Consider the following 19,288-nt stretch of genomic DNA (forward strand, 5'->3'; position numbering starts at 1 on the left):
ATTAGAAATACAACGCATTGACATACACAGTTCAGTGAATTAAAAGACACTAGTCGGAATGGTTCCAAATCCAACGCAGGATAACTCTTGCCAACAGGTGTTACTTCGGACTGAGTAGGCAATTGAGAAGCAAAGTCCTCTCTCGACAAACAAAAACCAAACTCTATAAGTCACTCATAATTCCCGTCCTCCTATATGGTGCAGAGGCTTGGACGATGACAACAACAGATGAGTCGGCGTTGCGAGTTTTCGAGAGAAAAGTTCTGCGAAAGATTTATGGTCCTTTGCGCGTTGACCACGGCGAATATCGCATTCGATGGAACGATGAGCTGTACGAGATATACGACGACATTGACATAGTTCAGCGACAGCGGCTACGCTGGCTAGGTCATGTTGTCCGAATGGACAAAAACACTCCAGCTCTGAAAGTATTCGACGCAGTACCCGCCGGGGGAAGCAGAGGAAGAGGAAGACCTCCACTCCGTTGGAAGGACCAAGTGGAGAAGGACCTGGCTACGATTGGAATATCCAATTGGCGCCACGTAGCGAAAAGAAGAAACGACTGGCGCGCTGTTGTTAACTCGGCTATAATCGCGTAAGCGGTGTCTACGCCAATTAAGAAGAAGAAGAAGTCGGAATGGTTGCAAACATTCCAGCTCTGAGAGTATTCTTCGCAGTACCCACCGGGGGCAAGCAGAGGAAGAGAAAGACCTCTACTCAGTTGGAAAGACCAGGTGGTGAGGTACTTCAACACACTTGGAAGCATCAAACAGTGAAAAGGAAGACCGACTGTCGCACTGTTGTATACTCGGCTATAATCGCGTAAGCGGTGTCCACACCAATAAAGCCGAAGGTCAATTCAATCTTGCTAAAAGGAACGGCGATTGCTTACGAAGCTGATATAACCTTGGGTTAGCTCATATAGAGTATTCAAACAGTTTCCTTCAACAATAAGAGCTACTGCCTCAAACCCTTTCAGAAGATAATTGATAACTATGTATAATCCATTCCGCTACAATAGTTACATCGCAGAGAAGTCCGATTCTGAGAAAATCTTACTAAATTTCTCCCAACCAGTTGCGAAAATAACTATCAATTATCAAAAAGCATATTTTGAAGTAAAACAGTTTTTGTAAATGTATTTCTGACCCCAACTAATGCGCATATCTTGTAGATAAGATGGTTTAAATACTATAAATTTATGTGAGCGCGCACTAGAAATTTTCGACAAGCATTATGCATTTATATATATATATACATGCATATGTATGTATTTATACACATAGGTGAGTATCTCTAATTCTGCAACCTGCTTTGCCATCACATCTAATACCAGTTTTGTTTCTTTATTTTTGTTTTTGATGGTATTTTGTCAAAAACCCATTAACCGGGTAGTCAACCATCAACATCATAAATTTTTATGCAATACGCGAAGATCATTTCTGTCACTTCAAAGCCGTTAATTTAAGTGCAAAACTAGCAAATTATATAAATTAGCATTGAAACTATTGTAAGTTTCGAGTTAGCCCACATGTGCCGAATGAAAAGACATTGTCTACAAGTGTTTTACATTCAGATGTTAATTTAATTACATTTCATTTCCAAAATCCATGCATAAGTATGCGATAATTATCAAAAGTTTATATACGAGGTGTGTTCAAAAAGTATCGCGAATTTTGTGTTTTTTCAAAAATTATTTATTTATTCATGAATATCTATTTTGTCCCCTTCAAATACACTTGTTATGTACTTGTGCCAACGGTTTTTCCAATCTCCGAAGCACTTCAAAAAATCATTTTTTTTTATCTTCTTCAGCTCCTCCTTCGATGCCGTCTTTATCTCGTCAAGAGAAGCGTAACGTCGTCCTTTCATGGGCCYCTTCAGTTTAGGGAACAAGAAAAAGTCACAGAGGGCCAGATCTGGGGAATACGGTGGCTGCGGCATCATTAGTGTGTTGTTTTTGGCCAAAAAGTCTCGCACAAGCAACGATGTGTGAGCAGGGGCGTTATCGTGGTGCAAAAGCCAATTTTTGTCAGTAGCTTCTCCGTATGCCACAGTCAACATTCGTAATGCATCCGCGCACTTAATTTCGTTTTTCACACAAAATTTGATACAGGTTCTTTGATCAATTTTTTTGAATAGGTAAAAATCTAAGACGATCCAAAACACGTGCAAGCAAAGCAGCTGTCAACAATTAAACGAACATTCAAAATAGCCGAGCTTGTCGGCATAAGTGAGAGACATGAGTACCAACATAACGTCATAAAAAATTCGAAATTCGAATATACGTAACCCGCGAAAATTCAAAATTCGCGTTACTTTTTGAACACACCTCGTATACGCTATAGATAAATAAACAAAGTATAAAACAGCTGAGAACTATGCGCCGTCAAATTTTGCTTTTCTATATCTAAAATCACTTTCTAGGTCAGAATATATTCATAACTATGTAGTACAATCTATAATATAATTTCAAAGGTGCCATCATGACCAAATTTTGCAATAAAGCAGAATACTTTGAATACTTCGTTGAATAATTAAATTTTTGTCAAGAAATTCAAGTATTTAACCGGTTTCCGATTAGTTTACTGAGGTCTGATTATAGATTAAAGACTAAACTACTAAATAGTACAAGTATACGAGAGTGACTTTTTTTAATCATAAAATTTTAAATTGCGGATCAGAGTACTTAAAAGTTTCCCCAAATTATATTCGACGGGAGAAAGTTATGACTTTCTACAGGAATATTTATTTTAAGAATTGCAAGAGAACAAACAACAAAGGAAATTCTATGTCTACGTGATGGCATGGAAGCCACCTGGTAGCCTCAACACCAGCTTTGAGTGTAAAGAATAATAAGGAATAACGTGTGACCCAAGTAGCGGTACTTTTATCAATAGCCTTTTTTTTGTCAGATCACATGTGTGTCATGTGAAGCCATGCTATGTTTGTTCAGTATTGCTTAGCATTTCATCATTGAAAGACTTACGCTTGAACAATGTGAATAATCGTTCAACAAGCAACTGTTTGACGTAGTTTGTGGTCTGGTGGAATCATCGATGCATGCTGGTAAGAACGTAACCGTCAATGCCGACTGTTATCGCGTCATGATAACCGACTATTTTATCCCAGAAATTCAAGCTGATGATCTAGCCAACTTTTGGTTTCAACAACTCGACCTCACTTCTCAAACATCGCATCAACGGATTTATTGAGAGAACTTCTGTGAGCGGATAATTTCACGTTTTGGCAGGTCGATTGGTCACCAAAATCATGTGAAATCATACCGTTAGACTTTTTCTGTAGGCATATGAAAAGACGAAAGACTAAGCGGACAATCTCGCTGCGATTTAGGCCTTGGAGTAAAACATCATGCGTGTCATTCGCCTGTTACCAGTACAAAGGTTCGAACGAATCATCGGAACTTGGATTCAACGGATGGACTATCTAAGACGTAGCCGCGGCCATCATTTGAAACAGATAATCTTCAAAAAAGAAATGCCAAATAATGTTCTTTCGAATGAAACAAAACATTCTCCTTTAAATTTGAAGTATCCGTGTTTTTTTTTTTTTAAGTAGGGAACTATACAATGGATTACCCTTTATTTATACTATATACTAAAAAAGTTACACCGAAGCGATAATTCTTTTCATAAGTAAAAAAAATTACACACAAGAACATTTTTTCTGGCTGTTGCAAACTTCACGCCAAACTTTATATCGCCACTATAAACCCTAATATATTTTTTAAATTTTTCACTTTTTGCGTTCTATTTCAATAGGAATGCAGATGTACTTAGATACGCCCGTAAATAAAATTTAATATGTTGTTTATTTTTACCACAAATTTGTTTTTTAACATTTATTTTTGTTTCATGCTGCAGACGTTTCGCTATCACAGTTTGTGGTTAGATTTTCAGTGGATCTGCTTATGTCGTTCGCGATAATTTTGTTTATGGAAGCATTTGATTTTGTAATAACGCAAAAAATAAAATAAGAATCGGAAATTCTTATGAAACTGTTAAATTTTATTTAAAACGAAATTTGAGTTGAATTTATGCATACTAATATAAATTATGCGAAATAAGGGCGAGTGTGAGAAAGGATTGGTAATATTCGACATTAATGCAGATCGATTTTGCAAAAAATATAGGATGCAAAATTGCTTGATTATAATTATTTGACAGCTGTCAGACATTATTGGTTTTTTTTATGCAAACATTTTGAAATTTTTTTTGTTTTTATCTTAATGTTTTGTTTCCATTAGCACGTTAGTAACAGCATTTCTATAAAATTTAATTAAATTATTATAATATTTAATGTATTATATTTTCTATTAATTTTATTAAATAAAAACTTTTAAGCAGCCATTCTAAAATATTATGTATGCAACAACAAACATTTTTAAAGTTCAAGGATTGTTAGATTGAAAAATAAAATAATCACTAATTTATTTATACAATTTTTTTGATTGCGTTTTGACTGCACATGCGATAACTACGAGTATTATATTTAGCATTTGCGCACAAAACTTTTATAGATCGCTAGAGGCACTCTAACTTACTCAAATACTCACAAGTAGTACGATGGTGATTCGTGGAATCTCAAAGTGTTTAAAATATCTAGCTAGTGACTAGGCTTGGCGACTATATTTGACAGGCATAAAAGGAATTTCACGTGTACTAACAACGTATAAACAGACAAATATGGAAGAATTGAGTATATACCGATATCTGTTATGTTAAAAAAATATCAGAAAAACTGAATAAATTTTGTCATCTTAAGCGTTTAAGAAAGTGTGGACCGATTAATACGATTTTTATCACAGGATTATCTTATAAGGTTTCTGAATACACAGCAATCTAAATACGATTTGACATTGCATGAGATATTTTCTAGGAATTCTTGAAGCATTTGAAACTCAACTTGTGGTCGAGAGCATGATCAAAGCAATTGAATCAGAAACTCAGTGGCGAGAATAATCTGTAATACAAGTATTTAGTTCGACCATGTTATTTTGGTAATATTTTTCTAAGACAGATAGTGAGGCATGTGACATGTTTGGTCGGGTCCACGATTATATTTCAACTTGGCAATCTTATAAAATTTTGTATGAAAACATTACGTTAAGTGATTTAAGGGATTATAGGAGTATAAAAGAGATTCCCATCAGTCGTTATTCATTCGTTCCACATTGAAATCTCACAAAACTAAAACCCACTTAAACGAGATCCTGAATTCTAGCATACAATTTTTAAACATGTTGGAAGAAGGCATAGTCGCCTTAAATTACTGCATATATCACTTACATATTTCAAAAGTTTCAAAAAATTCTCCACGAGATGGTTGTTGTTATTTTCTGAACAGATAAAATTTGCCACGAAGTTTATAACAGCCAGAAGGAAATGTCGGAACTCCCATAAAATACTCGCATATATTTAAATGATTAGCATGACTAACTGAGACCTAGTCCTTTAGTTTTTGAGATATTGAAGCCACTTTTTGGTTAGGACTGCCGATATTGGAAAACTGTAACATACATATAGCTTTTTTTATTCATCGAATAATTCTAAAAAGTTCTCCTGGTCCTTGAACGGGGCTGACGTGGGAACGATGATGAAAAAAATTTCGAATTAATCAAAATTGCCTCGTATAAATGCTAATTACGCATTTTCTGTTTTTTTATTTGATTTTTATAGTTCCCGCCAACGGCAGTTGAATTAAATATGAATTTTATAAACTATGTTCATGAAAAGCTACACTGCAACAGCTATCAATTTAATCTTGCTGACCAAACAGTAAATTTGGATTTATAACTCATTTCCGCTGGCCACCTGTTCTTGCAAAGCGGCATTCCAAAGGCGTTCAGCTTCATTAAATACGGAGGCGTCATGGAATGTAGTGCAGAAGACCTCTGATTTAACGGTAAAGTGTTTATACGCGTTTCTAAATATTCTTCCGAACTATGATATATAGTCATTCGCTTAAAATTTATAAATTAAGTTGTGCATAACAACTTTTATTTCTTATATTGTTGCATTCCTTTAGCGTATCAAGAAAAACAAGTTCAGTAAATTTGTTTTCGGAGTCTTATTTCACACGGTTTTCTGCTTTCTCTGCAGTTAATGCACACAACGGCAGCAGTGTCATCAGATATCGGCATAGCAAAATCGCTGTGTTATGCAGCAACTATGCACTAATATTTGCATATGAATATAGATACATACTTATATGTGTATATATATGTAAACTACAATAGATGTATAATAATGCTTAATGTGGCTGTACGGCTCCGGGCAATTCAAGTTATTTGAAATGGTTCTTCGTAGAAGTTTAGTGCGGCTAATCCAAACATCTAAGCTACTACTCTTAACTTTTGAAAAACCAAAGCTACTTTTATTTCCCTTAATATACATATATACAAATACAGAAAAAAGATTAAGCGAAGATATAATACGTCTGACAAATGCATTTCTTAAGCAACTGCATTTATGAATGTCCGCCAACAGTTTGTATCCAACGAAAACATTTTGCTAGACCTTTCTAAGCTTTATTTCGAAAGATACCTCTATACTATATATGTGACCTGGTCTACGAAAAGGGAGCTAACGTGCGAAAACTAGTTTATGACTTTTTGGATTCTATCACGTGAAAAAGCATCTCGTCTTCCATCCGAATCAACTAAGATTTTTTGACACCTAAGCCCCCTTTCCGTAGAACAGGTCACATATATGCATTAGTGATTCGACTTGAAAAATTTGTTCGGAAATTGTAGCGTTGACTTGGACAACAATCCATTCCAAATTTCGTGAAGATAGTGTGTCAAATATAGAGATTTTCCATATAACGACTTTATTTTGATCGATAAAGTATGGCAGCTATATCATATAGTGATTCTCTATTGGCCGGTTATTGCAAAATCCATGGCAATTGAGCATAAAGTCAACCAGAAAAATAATTAAAATGTTTTCAAAGTAACCCTTCCTAAGTATACTGCGTTCGTGTGGTATCAACAAGTTATACTTCATAAAAACAAAAATTTACATATTTAATAACAACTTACCTTTAAATCATTCTATTGCTATAAAGTGCATTTACTAGGTCCGAACTAATGCGCGAAATTTATGGAGATGGCAGACAGAGAGCCTGAGTTTACTTGAGGCTTAAAAGCTTCCTTGTGAGCTGCTGATTAAACGGCAGTTATAAATCCAGAGAACAGACCCAATTCGAATAGCTAAAAACAAAATAAAACAAATAGCGTTAATATAATGTATTAAAATTGAAGTAGTTAGAGTTATGAAATATAACTCTTGTTCAATTTTGACTCTAGAGTTTTAAAAAATTAACAGCAATGCACTAGAAAGTTAGCTCAAAGGAAACTTTGATACTGAGTAGCCTTTCCATTACCAATATTTATCTAAATATTATACTGAGACTTAATTCCTATTATACGTTAAAAGTTATCCAGATGAAGTTCCTATTACATAAAGAGAGATAACTATTTAAGCTTTTTATCAGATATTGAGACTGATGAGTTTGAAGAACTGCACTAACCTTACTGTATTACCGAACTAGCATTAGACCTGATTAGATTTCTTGCGAAACATCTGATTAGGTTCTTGTGATGAAGCTAAATATTTTGCCTGATTCTCTCTGACTAGAAAACGCGAGGTAAGATCAACTGCACCTCTCTTCATTGATAGTTTTGAGACGAAGCAATTTGGGGAACTATCCAGAAATTACCGAAATTAGTAGATTTTTAGTTGGTTAAGAATATTTTGAAGATTATTGGATAAAGTCTTTCTATGTTGATTGCGAGTGATCACCAGCAAAATCATGAAAAAACGCAAACTTCTTTATCTTGATTTTGATATATTTAGTTTATAGGGTTACCGATCTCTTTTTTCACAGTTATCAGTTTAAATTGTTCACTTATTAAAATTAATTAGCGACATATAATTAACAATACAAATAAATACAGTTAACAAGAATATCATAACATAATATGGCGACAACCTAATGTATTTACCGAAAGACACCAAAACCTGCACTACCTCTCTCAAAGTAGTACGATTGTAAGTTTGCAAATAAATAGGTTCAGCACTTGAATCGTTACATTACATTAAAAATTTGCCAATTCACTTGAAAGTAAATATTTACATAGAGACTTGCATACCTATATTTATGAATATTGTCAATAGCCGAGTGGTAAAGCACTCAGACGACGCCTCACTTATCTCCATAAATACTTGGATATGCATTTCGGAACTGCATTTTATTATTTATTTGTCAAGCGCAAATAAATAAATAATAAATGTTATGGGTAGTTACGTATGTAGATAGATAGGTAACAGATAGCTACTAACATTTTTTTTTTCTTTTGACGTAAAACTTTTCTTCCTTAATACTCGTAAATAGCACTTAAGTTAGGGGAAAAGGTCGATGTGGGCGATTAACTTTTTGAATTAGACAAAGTGCTTTGAGCTAGTCACAATTTTATTCAGGTGGCCGAAAAGATTTTTAGCTTTACCATTCGTATGCCTTTTGGACGATGTGTGCTAAAAACTCATACAACTAACGGCGGCAAGATGAAGCTTGCTAAGAGCTTGTAGTTCAGAGAATTTCCTACATTTTATTCTAGGCCAGAGGGATCCCGCAGTTTCGCAGGACTACTTCTAACTTCAACCTTCAATTTCAACTTTAACTATAACTTTAAATTTAACTCATTAGGTTCGGGAAAATTGAGACTAAAAATACATATTAAACAAGTATTTTTCGAAGAATCCTCTTTCAATCTACACGTTTAAAGACTAATTTTTGTCGCGATATAGCTGATGAGAAAAATGGTAATGTTACAAAATTATGTCAAACATAGTCGTTCTGAAAAGTTATCGAAAAGCTTTGTAGAAACGAGTCAACATCTTTCAAGAGAAGTAAAAACAAAAAATAATAGTACAATTTTTTGCCAAAGATTAAACATTCTGGAAAGTTATCGAAAAACTTTTAATTTACACTTATTGCGAGCTCTGAAAACTGTATAACTAAATAATAAGTTCTCCAAATTATGACAGTTAGTTTCAATTCTTTACATTTCACATATTATAGAAAAGAGTTGCCAATTGCTAGAATTTTAGTTCAAAAAAATGGAAACGAAAATAATGTTAAAAATGTATTCCCAAACAAAAGCGAAAAACAAAATTCGAAAAAGTTATCAAAGGGTTTTTAATTTCAAACATTCCAGAATAGAGTTGCCACCTCTACTTTAGAAAAATAAAAATTTTGAAATGTTTGCAAAATATTATCGAAAATTTTAGAATAGAGTTGCCCCTTTTAAGAAAAAGGACAAGAAAATGATATTATAAATGTATGGCAAGCATAAAGCGTTCGGCAAAGTTATCTCAAAACTTAAATTTACACATATTACTAAATAATGCTGCCATATCTGTAAAAAAGGTACTACTTAAAAAAATATTAAAAATTTCTGTCAACTAGAAAGCGTTGGGAACAAAAATCAAAATATTTTGAATTTTTAAATATTGAAAAATAGACTTTCCACTTTTATTAAAATATCATAATTTGAAAAATAAATTACAAATTTATGCCAAAAGGTATGAAAAAGCTTTTAATTTACAAATATTGGAGAATAGAGTTGCCAACTTTCAAAAAATATAGCTAGAAAATTATATTACATTATAGTGGAATAGAGTTCATAGCTCTAAAGAAAAATGAAACTAAATATAAAAAAAATTAAGTTTTTAAATCTCCACTTTTAGCAATACATTTATGACTCAAATGTATCAAATATTATAAAAAACAAATTCATTATATGCACGTTCTACATGCTTGTAAATTTTCGCGTTTGCTATTTAAATTCATGAGAAATTACGTTTAATTTTAGTAGAAACATACTTATGTCTTTTTTTTTTTTTTGCAAAACTGCATATACTAATATATTTTTATGGCATCCCATTTAAGTATACACACAAATTTATTCTGACAAATATGAGTATTTGCGTATTATAATTACTTCTTTCCAGACATAACAAAGTGCTCATAAAACGTCAGTCAAGAGCGTAACCGGAGCCGGCGTACCGAATAGGTACCAGGAAGTCGCAAAATACTGTCAGGTGAGTTGGCGTACAGACTGCAACTGCAACTGCGTTTCGAAATATTTTCATTACCGTCAGCATAAGGTATTTTTTTGCGATAAACATTTTTATTTCATAGTAACACAAACAATATAAAAACATTTATATTGTGAGCTTGGAACCGTTGCTGCACTTTTCATGCTAGATTTATTATCGGAATGCCCAGAACAACACGTTTTAATGGCGACATATATTTCTTGTAGATTACAGCACGATTAGTAAAAATAGAATTCGTATTCATAAATGCATACATACATATGCACATACATACATACTTAAATACTTCAAACACGACACGGCAACATCTATATAAATACATCATTGTTATTTTTGAGAACGCAAGTCAATAAAATACATTTGTGCCATATCTGCATTCGCAACTCGAAATATCATAAAAGTAAATATTTTCTGCAATTGCTCATTCAAATAACGAAAGCTCCACTTTCCATATGCGATCACTACCGAATAAATCTTTTAAATCTCTTCAGACGATTTTAACCAAACAGACTGTTCTGAATTCAGGGTTGGTGACCTCATTGTGAAACTCATAGCTTTAGCGGTATTTGACTTTTCAGCAAATATCAAAAACCGTATTTCCCTTCTAACCGTTTATAACAAACTTCCGACTATGTTCTAATATTTGTAACCCTTGATCCTTTCAGACAACCAAACCAAATCAAAATTACAAATCTACCTCCTCACAAAACAAGAGCTCTGTCGGCATAAAATTAAACATCTTATTATTCGCAACTATCTTAGTTTCTGTCGTCGAAAAATAAATGAGTCCTTTCTAATATCTGACTGTACCGTACACGCTTAACCTAGTTAACCTATAAAAACTGATGGAATGAAAAGCTTTGCGATATTATCATAGAGTTTGAATTAATGTAGATAATTGAGAACGTTATGATCATCCCACATACCCTTTATCCTTAACAAAAGATAAACTGTTGAGATATCTTATACACAAATTACCATATTCAAAGAGGATCGAGTACGTATTGATGATGAACTACGTCCAGGATGGCCATCAAGATCAACTAATGATCAAAACGTCAGTAAAATAAAGATATTGGTGCCTGAGAATCGACGTTTAACAGTCGGAGATCTTACTGGCATCGTTAGAATATCGGAAGAGTCAGTGAAAACCATTTTGAATTTGACCATTTGGGCCTAAAAAAAGTGAAATCACGATTGGTTCCAAAATCATTAATTTTTTTCGAAAAACAGCCTCAAGTTAAGGTCTGTGAAACAATGCATTCCGACTACCAGGATATCATGAATCGTATTTTTATTTGCGATGAGTCTTGAATCCCGGAAACGGACTTTCAGTCGGAAGAATATCGTGGCAAAGGTGTGCTGAAGCCGAAAACACCACATTAGATCAGGTCAAAAATCGAGGTTATGTTGACAGTATTCTTCGATTATCGAGGTGGACCGGTCAAAATGTCAACAAAGAATACTATTTGAATATCACGCGTCGCTTGTGCAAAGCTATTCGTAAAAAGAACACGGAATGATTGGCCGAAAACCTTTGACTTTTGCACCACGATAGTGCACCGTCACATACTGCATTGACTCTTCTTGAGTTTTTCGCCAAATTTTCAACCAATATCGTGCCGCAAACACCGTATTCGCCATTTTAACTCCGCGTGACTTTTACCTATTCAGCAAAGTCAAACGACCGCTCGTGGGAAACCGTTTTAAGTCAATTGAAGACATTGAACATGAATCGCTAAGCCCATTGAGAGCTATTCTGGAAATTGACTTTAATAACTGTTTAAAGGATTGTAAAAACGTTGGCACAAGTGCATTGAGGGACTACTCTAAGAGGATGTCATAGATTTGGAGAATAAATTAAGAATTTTAAAATTATGAACAAAGCCTTACTACTTTTTGCTCATATTAGTATATTAATATAAGAATGAATAGCGCGACGAGCTGTACGAGTCAAACTCAAGCGCTTCCTTTATCTAAGGTGCAATGGCAAAATATATCTTCTACAGAATTACTTACCTATGAGGCCCTATATATATATATATTTTATGAAGTCATTTATAATATTTAATGAGAGATAGTTTATTTGCTGTATTTATCAAATTATTTTATTCAATTGGATCGTGTTCCATGAGTTACTACCACTATTCACATGCTACAAATGCTTTCTTTATCTTTAAAAGTCCACTCAGTTGACAGATATACGACTCTAAAATGGATTTGCACATACATATGTATATGTGTATATACTATAATTAAATTCCTACTGGCCTCTCCGCTTTCTTCAGTGATTAGTTGCACTCATCAGCTTTACGCTTTGTCAGTCTGATAAGGTGGGAAACACATTATATAAGTAAATATGTACATATGAATATGCTCGTACATACATACATACGTATGGATAATGTTATTTTTATTTCAATTAAAAATATTTATTTAAGCGTTGTTGTGGTTAAACTTGTTTGGAACTAAATTTTATCACCTTTCGCTTATCGAAATTGCTCATTCTTTGCAAAATTTCTGTCTTTTTATATATTTTTTAAGCTATTCTTCGCTGGCTTAAGTCAGTCAAGTTTAATTAAGTTGTTCTTGAATGAGATGGTTCAAGTAGAATGTTGTCTTACCACATCAGTGCAGTTATACTGGTAAGTGCACTTAAAGAGCAAATGCTCAATGTGGTCTTAATTCGCAAGAGATTAACTTACAGTTTTAAGGCGTTATATGAGACATAGATTTGACCACGACCTAACCTTAAGGGGTTACATGGAGTTCAACGATCAAAAATAGTCCTATTTACATATTTTTTTACTACCTATATATATTATACTCGTATTAACAGTTTATGAAGATGTGTATAAGAGACAGCCTTAAGGGGTTACATGGAGTTCAACGATCAAAAATAGTCCTATTTACATATTTTTTAATATAAAAAATAAAATATTTTATTCAAACTTTTTATTATTCCAAAGATAAATAGCTACAAGATTTTGTGAAATTTCCAAGGGAACGTATTCAAAACTCTTCTAAAAGCATAACAAAAGTGAAAAAGAAAAATATGTGTTTTACATAACATAAGTTAGGATGAAGAAAATATAAAAAAATAAATTGAAAGTGTATTTTGACAGACGGTTAAAAAAACCGAATATTTTGTCGAAAATTTCTCGAAATGATGAAATGTAAATGGCGAACTCTAACTAAAATGAGAATACCGAATTTTAAAGACTCTTGTTAGTGACTCAAATTCATAAAAATTCATCAAATTTTCTAATATACGATTTTTTTGGTCGAAAAAAATTTCGATTTTAAGAGCGCTACTAACTTTAATTAAAGTTTTCCAGTATATGGCTTTAGTAATATGTATCAATCACTTTAATTTCGATTTCAAAGATGAACAACGCCCAATTATCGAAAATGTTCAGGAAAAATTTAATGGAAATCGACGAGTCCGACCTAAGTACACAAAAAAATGAATGCATCAAAAACCATTTGGAATCATTTAAATAAGGTTAGATACAAAATTATGATGACATACCAGTGACTCATTAGAAGCTCCACTTCCTTGAACTAAAGCGGGAATTTTATAGACAATTTTATAATAAAATGCGTGATAGAGCGCTTTTCCGAGAAAAATGGGATTTTGGCAGTTGCTTAACTATTGTGATGTCGAAAAACAATGGTAGTTTTTAGAAAATCCAGGCCTACTTTGCCAATTTTTCGAAATTCTCTTTTCCTAGTCAGAAAGTTGATGTTAATCAATGGGGTCGTTGATATTTCCGCTATTTTGTTTTTTTTTTTTTTCTTTTACATAAATTAATTTGTATTTTATAGTTTAATAATACCTCTTCTATATATGCAAATGTGAATGGATTTTATTCTCCTATAGCAAAATTGGAAAAAGTGACCTTTTTAACGGTACTAGAGGTATTTCCCCCCTTAAAAGCAAACTTTTTAAGTTGAACGAGTGTAATATTATATTTACATGGCTTTCAACAGATTGAAAAGATCGGCGGCGCCGATTCCTGCCATTAAATTCCCGTTCAATGACCGTAAGTCTTAGGTCACGATACGAAATTTGATATAGGGACATGCATTGGCTAACATGCGCTTGGAACTCGTGCAGTTAATATATAGTATATTTTACAAAATTCTTCAAAAAATTTCCACCGACTATGTTTTCCAAGGTAAAACTCAATTTAGGAATTTCGAATTTCGAGATCGGCGCAATAACAACTTATAAATGCTGCATGCGGTTAACATGATTTTAAATACTCAGCATTTCGTTATTCGGCTTATGCCGTTACTCGCGTTAATTCAATTATAAAAGTTGTCCGTCTACCATGTCATCCGTAAGCGACTTACAAACGGCAAAACAACTGCAGCGCAAGCAACAACACAACAGAAATAGCGAATTATGAAAAAAAACCAAGAAATAAAATACATTTGCTCCCACTTTTTCAGCTTAATGCTTCTATTAATTCTGAAATTTATGTTGACGTATTTATTTTTAGCGCTTATAGACGCAGAATAGCTGAATTTTTGATTGTTTAATTTTTTTTTATTCGAATTTGGTTGATTTCAGGGTGTTTTTGTGTTCACACAAATTAAATTTTAACTCGCTACAACATAATTATATACATACATATGTTTGTATATCAGAAGGTGTTTGTATGTACATATGTATGGTATATAATCTAACATATTTAAATATAATAAAACCACAAAAATTACGCTTTTGTTTCTGTTCAGCTTTCTATACTTAGACTTTACACCGAAATAATAAAAGAATTTCTAACTCTGGTGCTAGTATGAGCCTAAAATAGTACTCGTAGTACTTCGTTCATAATTTTAAAAATTCTTTTATTCCCCCACAATTCCCAATACACTTGTACCAACGTTTTTTTTTTTTCCTCGAAACAATTGTTAAAATCTAATTCCGGAATAGTACGTAGCGCTTCACATTTAATGTCATCAATTGACTCAAAAGGGTTTCACCGGAGCGGCAGCTTGAATTTGCTGAATAGCCAGAAGTAACACGGAGCTAATCAGTCGAATACGACAGTTCACTAATGGTAAAATACTATATGTGACATTTGACACAGATGAAACTGACAGTCATACCCACCTACAAAAAAATATTCCGACGAATGGGTGTTCACGCGAAATTAAAATTAAAAATGTCTTACTATTTATAAGTTCAAACTTTTCGTTGTTTTGTAATGCACATTGTCAATTTTTTTATATAATATAAAATCCTTTATCCCAGAGTATCTTAAAAAATGTTAGAACCCAGAAGGTTCGCAGAGGTAGCAGCAAGCAGATTTTCGCAAAAATAAATCGTGACACAATCATATTGTCACGTTCGGCGTTATAGTGGAGCGAACGAGTGGCAAGCGAATATCCACACCTTTTTTGTAAACTTCTGCACCGCTTTTGATAGTCTAGAATGAACTCACATCTGAAATTCGTTATATTCAATAGATATTCAAAAAAGCTTATGAACATCAAAAATGCTCTTTACATTGGCTTTGAATGCCCAACCCAGAGATCCAATTTATACGAGAACTGACGTTAAGCAGAACTGTCTTACATCAAGGCTGCTCTTGTTTGGGAGAATCTAATGAGCAAGCTGTTAATAAGCGCCTTTTAACTTTCTGGAACATCTCAAAGAACTGCCTTACACAGTTGATATTGCTCTCCTGGCAGTTAAAAAAATTTAGCTTGCAGATTAATCTAAATACAGACAGAATTAGAAAACCCTGAACTAAAGAAAGTCTTATGGAGACACCCATTACTTATTAAACTCCCGGTTGACGCAGCTGGACAGCTTCTATTGACTAGGAAGCTGAAAGTTGGATGGGTAAGCTGCCGTATACGAGAATATAGACAACCACAGCGATGCTTTAAATGTTTCGACTACGTACACACTGCAAAAACCAGCAGAAATGAGTACAGGTCCAGACTCTGCAGGAGATGTGGCGAAGAGCAGCACCAGACAAAAGACTGCCATAACAAACCAAAATGTTTGCTTTGCTTGAAAGCCGGTACAAAAAAAATTGAGCACTTTACAGGAAGTGTCAGGTGTTCAATATACAAGAAAGCAGCTCAACAGGTCACATGAGGTTCTTACAACTGAACGCAAACCATTGTCAAGCGGCACACGACTTATTAAAACAGCCACCTATCTCTTCAGATAGTTTTGTTCGTACAACTATCAATAATATGAATATATACAGCTGCTACTTACGACGAAGAATACAGGCGTATTATCGACAACCTAGTGGTCGATGTCAGATGCAAAACCAACGTGATAATATAATAGCTGGTGATTTCAATACCTGGGCTATCGAATGGGGACGCAAAAGAGCCAAATAGAGGAAAATCCTTACTAGAAACCTTTGCACAATTAACAAAAGTGGACGAAAATCGGTGATTGATTTAACATTTGTGCAATCAAGTTTAGCTCGCAGATCTCACTGGAAAATCAGCGACCATTACGCTTCTAGCGATCACCACGTAATTATATTCGAGATAAATACTGCACACACACGACAGGGTTTATCGACCCAAAAAAAAGGAACTGGCGACTCAAAACCTTCGACCCAGACTTCTGAAGAAGCCTTCGGATCAACTACCCTTCCCGAAAATCTGTTATCGGCTAACAAAGCTGCTCGCATGATTATGAGCTGTACTAAGTGCGCATGCGACACTTCAATGTCCAAGCTATCTCAACGCAAACACCACCCCCAGTGTATTGGTGGAGCGAGACAATCGCAATATTACGCAAAGAATTCCAACAAGTAAGTCGCTTGTATCAAAGGTCACGTGAAACATCTGAATACACCACCCTCCAAAAACACTTCCAAGGACAAAAGAAAATTGCTAAAACAAGCAATTCAAAAAAGTAAGCAGGAAGGTTTCCTTAAACTGTGCAACGATGTTGAAAACAACGCTTGGGGACTCGCCTATAAAACGGTAATGGGAAAACTCCGCACTGGCGGACAAATGCCAACCTCCCCCTCAATAATTGTGAGAATAGTTTCGGTACTCTTCCCTATCCGACCCCCACTCCATCACGAGATCGTGAGAGTTCCAGAAACCCAGGATATACCGGCTGTTTCTATTGAAGAAGTTCGAGAAGCATGCAACAATTAAACCCATCTAAAGCCGCGGAATCAGATGGAATTCCGAATGTAGCGCTAAAAACGGCGATTGCCTGAAACATAGACCCTTTTCGAACAATGTATAATATATACATCCATGAAGGCCGCTTTCCTACCATATGGAAAAGGCAATATCTGATATTACTGCCGAAACCTGAGAATGATGTAAAGAAGGTCTTTAACACGGTATCCTGGCATAGTATATTGAGTGCACTAAAAAACTTCTGCGTGCCTCTATACCATTACAACATTATAGTAAGGGTTCAGGCTTTCGATGCTTCCTCCTCGTACAAACAAAAAAAACTTGTGCCGTCAAGGTGAGCACAAAAATAAAGCGAATTCATCTCTAGCAACAATGACTTAATCTGTACGATTCACTGTACTAGTATACGACAAAGAGATATCACCATTGGAGGTTCTCTATCAGGTCTAAACTTCGTATTTTAGAAACGTTGATACACAAACTACAGGTCCGATATCAGCGGTTTCGATGAATGAAAGAATGAAGCTCATTGGGGAGAAAAGTTTGTATGCAAAATCAGATCGATCCCTAAACTGAGCGACTAGTTCATGTATATATAGACAGATAAAAGGACAAACAGACTATCATAGCTAAATCGACTCAGCTCGTAACACTGATCATTTCTAGGGTATTCTAAAAGTTAGATAATGAGAGTCATTAAATTAAATTTAGACACAATTACACAGACGTATATACACATAAGCTTATTTATTTATTATTCTTCAAACAAATTATTTCATTTGATGGTTACTTAAATTCTACTAAGCTTTGGTCAAATAAACGTTCAAATAACTGGTAAAAAAAAGAAATCAAGAATTCGTATGTACATACATCTACGATTAGCTCAACTCTGGAGTCAAAATAATAATAAAATAATAATTTAAAATTTGTATTTACATATGCATATTTAAGCCGGTATAAGCGCCAATAGCTGAGTAGCAAATAGTAAAATGATGAAATCACATGTTTACCCTACTGGAGCTACAGATATGTATGTACATATGTGAGGTCGGAATGTCAGTTACTCAGCCGATTGGTCTTTGGTAAAATTTCAAACGAATACTGAGAAACGTGAGGGGAAGTTTGATTAGCATGAGAAACTTTGCGAAAACGTTTTCGCATTCTTACAACACTCGAACTGATAATTTTGCTTTCCAACCGACCTAAATACGAAATACGAACTTCTCAGCATTCTTCAAAATAATTATTTGATAATGTATTCTACATCTACTATATAACAATGAAATCCACTGTTTTTAACACTCTAAGGCGGTCTAGAGACATATTTGACGATTTCAGTACCTTGCGACTAATTGTTTTCTGCAAACCTGAAGAGAGAAGTCGCTCGTGCCTACTCTAGAATTTTGAAAAATTCGATTTTTTGTTTTCATATATTTAAAGTTTAGACCCTTAAGAATCCTCCAAAGGATTTTTAAAAATTAAAGTTATTTTAAGAGCTACAGTTACTTTAGTGACGCAGTACCTAGTCCGGTAGGTAGGTAGACTAACTTTTTTAAACGCGTTTTCCTCGAAACTACTTTTTTCCACACTGTACCGGCATTATCTCAAGTTCTATACAACCGATTTATTTGAAATTTTGTGTGAACCTTCTTTATAATTATAATCCTTTATCCTTTATCTTTATATAATCCTTAATCCTTTGTTTTTAATATTTAAAAAAAATTCAGGAATTTCAAAAAAAAACGTAAAAAATTATTTTTATTTTCAGGCAGTCCCCATTTTTCAAAAACAAAAATTTCGTGTTCCCTGAAATAGGAACTATAACAGTCAGGATCAATGTCAACAAGATGCGCCATTTTTTTACACCTGTCTCTACCAACCCCCCCTCTAATTATTTTAATTTTTAATACTTTTTTGGAAATTTTATTTTTTTGTATTCTTAAGATGTCAATAAAAACACCATAAAAAATGGACACTAAAAATATTTGTTTTTTTTTTTT

The 19,288-nt window shown here is 34.0% G+C and overlaps 1 long non-coding RNA gene across 1 annotated transcript in view; it reads right to left on the reverse strand.

Moving 5' to 3' along the window:
- The window catches only part of LOC108965959, a 33,648-nt gene that overhangs the window by 5,641 nt on the left and 8,719 nt on the right, over positions 1 to 19,288 (reverse strand). The window contains exon 2 of the long non-coding RNA XR_001993154.1: positions 7,064 to 7,234. This is a non-coding gene — a long non-coding RNA (uncharacterized LOC108965959). The remainder of the gene's footprint in view (positions 1 to 7,063; positions 7,235 to 19,288) is intronic.

The sequence above is a fragment of the Bactrocera latifrons genome, unplaced genomic scaffold, assembly GCF_001853355.1.
Source record: "Bactrocera latifrons isolate USDA-ARS-PBARC rearing strain unplaced genomic scaffold, ASM185335v1 scaffold_151, whole genome shotgun sequence".
Taxonomy (NCBI): Eukaryota; Metazoa; Arthropoda; class Insecta; order Diptera; family Tephritidae; genus Bactrocera; species Bactrocera latifrons.